Source organism: Petaurus breviceps, unplaced genomic scaffold, assembly GCF_028583685.1.
Source record: "Petaurus breviceps papuanus isolate PSGF00001 unplaced genomic scaffold, PetGlider_PUasm1.0 224, whole genome shotgun sequence".
NCBI classification, from domain to species: domain Eukaryota; kingdom Metazoa; phylum Chordata; class Mammalia; order Diprotodontia; family Petauridae; genus Petaurus; species Petaurus breviceps.
This window is the reverse complement of record NW_027185887.1, coordinates 15,538,259-15,547,500: the sequence shown is the minus strand read 5'-3', so window position 1 is coordinate 15,547,500 and position 9,242 is coordinate 15,538,259. Positions and strand designations below refer to the sequence as shown.

The 9,242-nt window shown below is 41.8% G+C and overlaps 1 pseudogene; it reads right to left on the bottom strand.

The window, feature by feature from the left end:
- LOC138166505 (kallikrein-13-like) overlaps positions 1 to 9,242 on the bottom strand; it is a 45,719-nt pseudogene that overhangs the window by 16,095 nt on the left and 20,382 nt on the right.

Here is a 9,242-nt window from a genome sequence, read left to right as displayed (position 1 = left end):
AAGGAAGGAAGGAAGGAAGGAAGGAAGGAAGGAAGGAAGGAAGGAAGAACACATTCCAGAAATGAGGCATGGAGACTGACCTACTAAGGTTAAAATGTCATACCAAATTGAGGGGAATATACTCTAATTTTACCACCACCTGAGCCCTCCCCATTCTGCCCTCCACCTACTGTTCTGAATACTCCTGCTGAAAAGCAGCAGCTGCAATGTCCTTACTATTTAAGTAACTTTGGGCAAGTTACTTAACCTCTCTGGGCCTCAGTTTCCTCAAATGTAAAACAAGAGAGTTGAACTGGGTTGCCTCTTCTAGCTATAAATTTATGGTCCTGTAAAGATGAGAAAGTAGGCATATGTGTAGATACACATCTTCCTCTTCTTCATATAGTCTTGTATTACATTCAGTCTCTATGCCTTTGACCAATTGATAGTCTTGTTGCACACGAATGGCTGACTATGATATTCAATTCCATTCAACCAATATTTATTAAGCACCTACTAGGTACCAGGTGCTGTTCTAGGTTCTGAGGATACAAAGACAAAAATGAACCCTGCCCCCCAGGAGCTTACATTTTAATGCATATGCACTAAGTAAATACAAAATGTATCCAAAGTCATTCAGGAGGTACTGGTAAGTGTGAACAATTGGGGAGGGCTGCAAAGGCTTCTGGGAAGGTGGAACTTAAACTAAACGTTTAATGGAGCTAGGGATTTCAAGAGGTGAAAATAAGGAGGGAGAAAATTCCAGGTAGGGGGAACAGTCTGTGTAAAAGAACAGAGGAGAAAGACAGAAAGCTGTGTATCAAAAACAGTAATCAGGACAGTTTGGCTGGATAATAGAGTATAAAAGGGAGAATATTGTGAAATAAATTTGGAAAGATGGTGTGGGGTCAGCTTGTGAAAGGCTTTAGATGACAAACAGGGGGATTTTGTTTTGATCCTAGAGGCAATAGGGAGACACTGACTCTTTTTTTCCCCCTTGTGATTCTTTTACCCATAACCAAACTTTTCCTAGCTGTTAAGGTATAGTTAATTTCAATTATTTTGTGTGTGACATTGTTTCGTGCTCAGCATGTCTACCACTTTCTGAGTCTTTTCTAGAACAAAACATTCACAGTAGATAGACAGACATGAAGCTTCTGACTTGTCTGCAAGTCCTTGACTTTGGTTTCTCAATGTCATATTGGTCAACATATATTTATATTAGTCAACATATCTTCCCTTGTGCCCACCCTCTCCCTGGAGTCACTGAATATCAAAGTATATGTTGAATTTCTTGGAGGATCATGTCAAGCTTGCAAAATATCTCTGTCTTTTCATGCTTACAACAGATTTAGTGCATAAACTTCAGTTATCATCATGGTGGTCTTTTCCCCCCTTAATTTTCAACATAAGAACTATCATTTCCTGAATCCGTGTGTCTTGTTACCTTTGGGCAGAACTCATCCATCTTCTTTGCCTCTCTGAGGAGAAACTAACAGTCACTCTTGCAATGAGTTACAGTTTTGGTTAGCCTTCAGTATTGATATATTTCCATTATCCTAATAGTATATTGATTTGTTAGTCACTGGACACTAAGCTCACATTTAGAATACCTATAGTTAGGTTAATATTTAGAGATGTCAGCACAATGTTTTCAGCAAAACAGTGATTTCTAGAATCCTCTGCCCTATTTTCTCTTACTCCATCATAGAACCTGCAAAAAAAAATCTGGGTACACATAACCAAAGACCATTTGAATTTTTTTCTTTGTTTCATGGATTACCATTTAATTCAATTCTATTCACTAAGCACTTATAGTGCTTACTATGTAAATGCTGGGGATACAAAGAAAAAAATAAACTATCCCTCCCCAGAAAGAGCTTATATTCTTACTGGCCAAAGAATTCATCAGATAGAGACTGATGCAAATGAGCCAGCTGCTCTGCTTAGTTTAGTTGGTCTGTGTACAGGCAGCTTAGTTTATAGCCAGGACCATATTCCTTCCTACCATGGAGTAATGGTAATGGGATATAAGATCTTCTCCATCCATTAATAGGACTATGTGCCAGCTGTGATACATCCTGAATCACATAGAGCCCATTACTGGAAGAACTTGCCTAAGGAGGAGCTTGCTTAGGGGAGGCTTGCTTACAGGAAGGCTTTCATACCTTTTGGTACTAACCTAATTAGGCACTAAGTCATGAGAGTTGTGATGCCTTCCAGTTCTGAGAAGTGTATATATAGTCAGAGTTGGTATTTTGCTTTGGTATATTCGCTTATGAGAAGGTCCTTGTGATTCCTTGGATGGGACTTGGAATCCATGTATGTTCAGGACCCTGGACTGCTCAGATGTAAAGACTCTCTCTATGTAGTGGTGTATGTAAAGAATATAGCAATATTGCTTTGATTCAGACAGTCAGAGCCCTGTCTGTTGGTCTTTATGCTAATTTTCTCTGCTTATATTTTCTCTGTTTGTATTTTCTCTGACCTTCAGGATGCTGACTTTTCCCCTGAACTAGTGAATGTAATTAAAGTAGATTACTGACCCCTTAAAAGTTGCTTTCCTTTTAGAAAAGCAGATCCAAGAACCCGTGCTAACAGACCATCCTGAGTGTGCCTAGGGTGCTTGCTGTTACACATGGTAAAAAACTTGCCAAAGCTTCTACCTTTGGCATAGTCTTTGAAGAAAGGAAATAAGCATTTATTATAAGCCTATTGTGTACTAAGTACTTTACAAATGTTATTTTATTTGATCCTCACAACAGCCCTGGGAAATGGGTGCTATTATTGTTTCCACTAAAGATAAGGTAACTGAGGCAGATATTAAGTGACTTGTCCAGGGTCACATAGCTTGTAAGTATCTGAGGCCAGATTTTAAACTGTTTTCTTGATTCCAGGGCCAGTACCCTAGCCATTGGGCCAGGTCGCTGCCTTTAATTCTTTGAGAATACAGACTTACCTTCATAAAAAAATGAGGCATTGGAGTGGGACTTTGTAGAGTCAGAGATAATACCTTAGATGCATATAGTGCATTAAGGTTTGCCATGCCCTTTACATACATAATTACATTTGATCCTCACAATTCAGATAGGTACCACAGATATCCTGATTTGGCATTTGAGGACCATTTTTTGGGGGGGGTCCAGGTCTTAGATTTTATCAATGTGGGGAATTCTTGGTGTGTAAACTCCCTCTACCCACTGAGACAGGAAACTCCTCTGTAATTTATAGTCTCAGTGTAGTCTGAGGACCAGTGAAAGGTTAAGTGGTTTGTCTTTGGTCACAGTTAGTATGGATCAGGTCATCTTGACCCTAATCAGGCCCTTTATACACTTATGCTATTGTTCTCTTTTGCCTTGTACTTTTTTTTTTTTTTGATCGGATTGAATAGGTATAGGAACTCCTGGTTATAGACAGCTAAGTGACTGAGTATTTAGGGTTGGGCCTGGAATCCAGAAGACCTAAGTTAAAATCTGACCTCAAATACTTACTAGTAGTGTGACCCTGGGCAAATCACTTAATATGTCTGTCTCAGTGTCTTCATCTGTAAAATGGGGATAATAATAGCATCTACCTCCCAGGGTTGTTGTAAAGATTAAATTAAATAATATTTATAAAGTGCTTAGAACAGCACCTATTTAGTTGGCATTTAAAAAATATTTATTTTCTTCCTTACCCTTTCTTGGTGAGGAAACTCACTCTACCAATGCAGATTTGCATCTGTTCTTCAATTGATAGTCTTCTTTGAGAGTTGCCTAGGGCATTGAGAAGTAACCTTTAGGCTCCCGAAGCTACACACACACACACACACACACACACACACACACACACACACACACGGCTTCCTGACGCTAAGACCAACTCTATTTACTATTTCATGTATATAGTAGGTGCTTAATAAATGTGTGTTCAACTGACATCAAATCCTTGCTCCTTTCTTTCAGTGCTTTCTAGTAATTCCCTCATTTTCTCTTTCTCTCTTCCTTTTCTGCTCTCCCCCTTTCCCAGACAGTCCTTCCCTCCTCCCCCTTGACACTCCACTATCCTCGAACCCACCACGTGAATTAGGTTTACTGTGTGGGGTGTTTGGTTTTTTTTTTTTTTTGTCTTCCATGTCTTTTTTTTTTTTTTAAGAAAGAAACTTTGCCTCCAGTGGCACCCACTCACCCTTACTGTCCCATTGATTCTTTTAAAACAGCATGTTTCTTTAAATGCTAACTTTCAGAACGCGGTGGACTTTCCACTGCTCTGTTCAAGGGGAAAGATGTCAGGGTCCCCAGCTTTTGCTGTGCTGGCGGCTAGTCGGTGAAACGGAGCTGACGGCTCTTTGCCCCTAGGAGTGCTTCTCCCGACCCGGTCCTCTTGGCGCTTCCTGGAAATCAGGGCAAGTCATGGGGCAGTGTGCGTGGGTGTCCCTGGGGCACAGGTATGGGGCAAATGAACCGAGAGATCCGTCCTGCCAGCTCAAGCACACTTCCGCCGTGGCCAGCCTGAGCATCTCCCCACAACTGCTATCTCGGAGGCATTTCCCCGAGCACCCGCGCCCCCGGAATCCGTTAGTGCCGGGCTGGGCAGATGGAGGCTAGGAAACGCAGCAGATGCGGGGAGCTAATCAGGCGGAGGCTCAGCGGGGAAACGAGGAGGAGCTCGCATTCCTGGCCCTTCACGGAGCTTAATTAAAGAGCTTTGAGCCTCCTTTTGTTTTATCTTTTGCCAGTGTTTTGTCTCCTTTTGTCATTTCTTTTAAATAACCATCAATTTGCTCAGATGATCTGTGAGGAGCGGGGACTGGGGCAGGGTGTGATGCGGGGGTGTCGGGAGTGTGGCTGCCAAAGAGTTAAACAGCCGCAGTGGCTGTAATAGTTGCTCCCCCTCGGCCCACGGAAGTCCGCCCCCTGCCCTGGCCCCCAGCGAGGAAGCGGGGAGCCAGGGAGCGGGGAAAGAGCGGGGGAGAGGGGGGGAGGAGGAGGAGGGAAAGGGGCGGGTGAAAGGAAGAGGGACAGGAGAGGGGGACGAAGGAGAGGAGGAGGAGACGGGGAGGAGGCTGAAAGGGGGCGAAGGAGGGAAGGGAAAGGATGAAGGAGGGCGGGGCGGAGGGAAAGAAGGAGGGAGTGAAGAAAGGCACAGGGAGAAGACTAGGATGAGTGAAAGGGGTGGTGGGGAAAGGAGGAAAGGGAATGAAGGAGGGTGAAGGGAAAGAGAGGACGTCAAGGGATTGAGAAATCGAGGGATGGGAGGAACGGGATGCGGGAGAGGGGAAGGGTGGGGGCCTGGAATCCTCAACATCCTCAGCCCTCATCTCTGAGCTGTCTTACGTGACAGCCGACAGCAACCAAATTTCCTTGAGGGAAAGATAACTAAATTATTGAACAGGCCATTAGCAGCAGGGAAGTGGAATGGGCATCTGCGGATTTCTACTTTGCACCTCAGTAATAAGGATGGGGGAAGGAAAGAAGCCTGTCCTAGCCCTGACGCTGAGGGGACCCTTCAGCCCAGGAGTCTTGAGCTAAAAGCAGAACGCTCAATAAAATGCCATTTCCAAAGAGGGAAGGGCATTGGTAATAATGAGGAGAATACCAGCACCTATAAATAACCAGGCTTCCTGCAGCTGAGGGATTAACCGCATTAGAGCTGAGAAAATTCAGTTCCTGGGAATCAGGTATTAAAAATTTATCTCAATTCTGGCTCTAAGGATAAGCCAGCACGCTGCCCTAGTGGCAGCATCTCTAGCCTTTGGGATGTCATAAAATAGCCTAATGTAACCCAGAGGTTTTCACAAGCAGTATTTGTGACAATAATAATACTGGCTAATATTAATATAGTGCTTTAGAGTTTGGGATGTATTTTATTTACATATCATCTCATTTGTTCCAAAAACCTCCTGGGCCTCACCTGAAAGCAATTGACTAGGTTGTTGTACCAGAAGGAGGGTAATTAATAGTGGTGATCTTTCAATTCTATTTCACAAACTTTTATTAATTGCCTACTATGTACCAGTTATTGTGCAGGTGCTGAGAATAAAAAGAAACACATTCCTTGCCTGCCCCTAAGGAACTTATATTTTTCTGGGCGTTACCACAAGTGAACAGATGAGTAAATGCAAGATAATTTGAGCACTACCAACTAAGGGGGTTATTCACACAATGCATGTGAACATACTTTGGAAAGCATAAAGTCATATTAAATGGACTGTTATAATAATCCTTGTAACTTGTGATCCAGATCCCCTGCTCTCCATTTAGGTGACTGTTCAATCTTGAGGATGTCCCACAAATCACTCAGTCTGGCTGTGTTCCCCTCCAGGATTTTCTGAGGGAACACCAGAATATGGTTCATGTTTGGATCTGGTATTAACAAAGGGCTAAGTCCAGGCTTGCTTCTCTATAATATATGGCATTTTTCTCCTGCTTCTCCGTTCCAGCTGTTGCTCTGGCTTGGTCCTGCTGGGGTTGCTCTCAGAAAAGTGAAATCAGGAGGGACTACTAAAGAGTATGCATTGCAAATAAATAAATAAGCCACTAAAAACTACCCTGATTTTATATCACTAAAATTTTGGGAATCTACGGTATAATCCACAATAAAGTGGATATCTATTTATCTAGAATCATAGAGTTAGAAGGTGGTTCCAATTTTGGTAAACTGTTAGTAAAATTTTTCCTAAATTGTCTCCCTAGCAGCTCCCACCTATTATTATTACTAGTTCTTCCTTTAAGGTCATGAAAAACTATTCTAGTTCCTATCCACTCGACTCCTCCTACTTCTCAGAGACAGCTCTCATGACCCTGTGTTACCACCCCCATCCCACTCCAAAGCTTACTATTACTCTAAGGGCAGTAGTACAACTTCCTATTCAGCCAGGAATTCTTTCTTGTATCCTTGACAGGTGGTCATGTAGCTTCTATTTTCAGTGACAGGAAGCTCAGTACTTTTTGAGGTGGCCCTTCCATGTTTTGACTTTTCCTAATTATAGAGAAGTAATGCCTTATATGGAGCTGAAATCTATCTTTGCAATTTCTACCCGTGGCTCCTAATTGTACTCTTTGGAGTTATAAAGAATAAATCTACTCCCTCTTCTAAGTTAGAATTGACATCTTTGAAGACAGTCACTCAAAAGCCACCTTTTTTCTAGGTAAATATAATTCCTCAACAATTCTTTATATCACATGGTTCAGTTTCTAGCTAGACCCTTGACCTTTTTACCATCATACTGGTCCTTCGTTTTGTCAGTGTCTTTCTTACAGTATGATCTCCAGAATTTTTAAAATGTTCTAGGTGCCATGCATGACAGGCTCCCAGCAGCCACTGCAAATAAGATATAGATATCTTCACTGTCCATAACAATCATAATGTAAAAAGAACCAAAAAGTTTGTGGTACCTACCAGCCTTAGTTCAACCATAATTATATATAGATAAAACCATATATAGTCAAATCTTCATTATTTTCAGGTCAATTTTCTATTCAGTTTTTTTTTTTTTTTGGCTGCTGTTTTATTAGCACTTGCTTACTATTATTGTTACTCATATACTACATTTCTTTTTCCTTTCATCCTTGCCTCTACACAGGCAGCCTCGTGGAATGTACTTCCTCCTCACCTTGACTTTTTCAAATCCTTAGCTTTTTTCAACACTCTTCTTAAGGGCCATATTGCTCTTTCAGATCCTCTCATTAGTGCCTTTTCCCCTTATTTATCTTAAATCTGTTTTCAATCCATTATGCATGGTCTCCTCCTGCTAGATTGTAAACTTCTTTGGTATATGTGTAGCACATACACTTTTGTTTATATACCCAAAGCACTTGGCACTATGCCTGGCACAGAGCAGGTGCTTATGGACAAATTGGTTACTTAGTCAAATTTTATTTCAGTTATGACCGTAGTTATTGTCCAAACCTGTGATTTCACTGGTAGAGGAAACCCCCAGGGAAGAAACTTCTAACAATGCAATCTGCAACTATTCTTCAAAATTACAGTCTTAGAGAGTAGCCTGGGGCACTAAGATGTTAAGTGATTGTTATGTGAATGAGAATCTGAGATCTTCCCTGCGCCTTGGCCCCTAGATAGGCTTAAGTGACTTTGAGAACCTTCCTTGATTTGAAAATATACTCTGCCCCCTAATAGGCTGAATGTGGTCACATGGAGCCTGTGGCGGGAGACTTGTTTTTCAGGAACGCCCACACCTTGTTACTTTATGATTGGGCATTGGGTCAAGAGGGTTGTGACTTTCTCTGAGCCAGGAGAAGGCTATATATACCCTGATGTGAGGTTTTGTTTTGGGGCTCACTTTGGGAAGAGTTGTGTGATTTGACCACATGAGACTCTGGGTAGTCATTGAGAGCCCATCTGTCTTTGAAAACCCAGATGCTGGTGCTTCCCTCTCTGGTAACTGATTAGGTATGGGTGCAATGGTCAGGTAGCTGGAAGCCTGTCTGCTGATCTGTTTCTCTGCCTGCTTGTAACTTCTGCTTGTATTCTCAGAAGTTCGGGGTGCTGACCTTTTCCCCCTGAACTAGGTAAATGACATGTTTGACTAAAGCAAGATTGTTAACCCATTTTGAGTTGCTTTCCTTTAGAAAAGCAGATCTAAGAACCTGTGTTGGCAGCCACCCTGGGTATGCTAGGGTGCTTGCTGCTACAGTGATTATGTAGGTACAGACAGCCAACATATGACAAAGACAGAATTTGAACCTAGCTTTTCCTGATTTGTGGGAGACTATGCCATAGTATCATTACTGTTAGTATTAACTTATCTACTTATATTTGCCTGTAAAAGAACTCTGAAACAGTTTATTATTTTCCTTCATTGAGAAAAGACTACAGTTATTCCTTCCACGTTGAGGGGGCTAGGGGCTCAGAGCCCCCCATGATCTGGAAAAGCTGCATAACATTTTTTGATCCTTTCTTTGTAGCAGAGAGGAAGTCTGAATTATGATGGTATTAAAAGATAAAATATGTTCATATTATATTATACTATACATATATTTTATGCATTCCTGAGTGTCTAAACTTTTTCTGTGTCATCCACTGGGTTTCAGGTGTCATCTGTGGCTTCCACAAAACTCCCCCCAAATTCCCATTTAATTTCTTATGCCAACCCTTGACATATCAGAACTGTGATGGGAAAAGTTATGATGTGGAAGGAATAATTATAATTTCAAACCCATCCCCAAGGTGTCCAATATCTTCACAATTGTAATAGTAATGGAATTTAAAGATTCCCCTGTATTGGCTTGGTTTTTGGTTTGATTGTGTTAAAACCCAGAGCT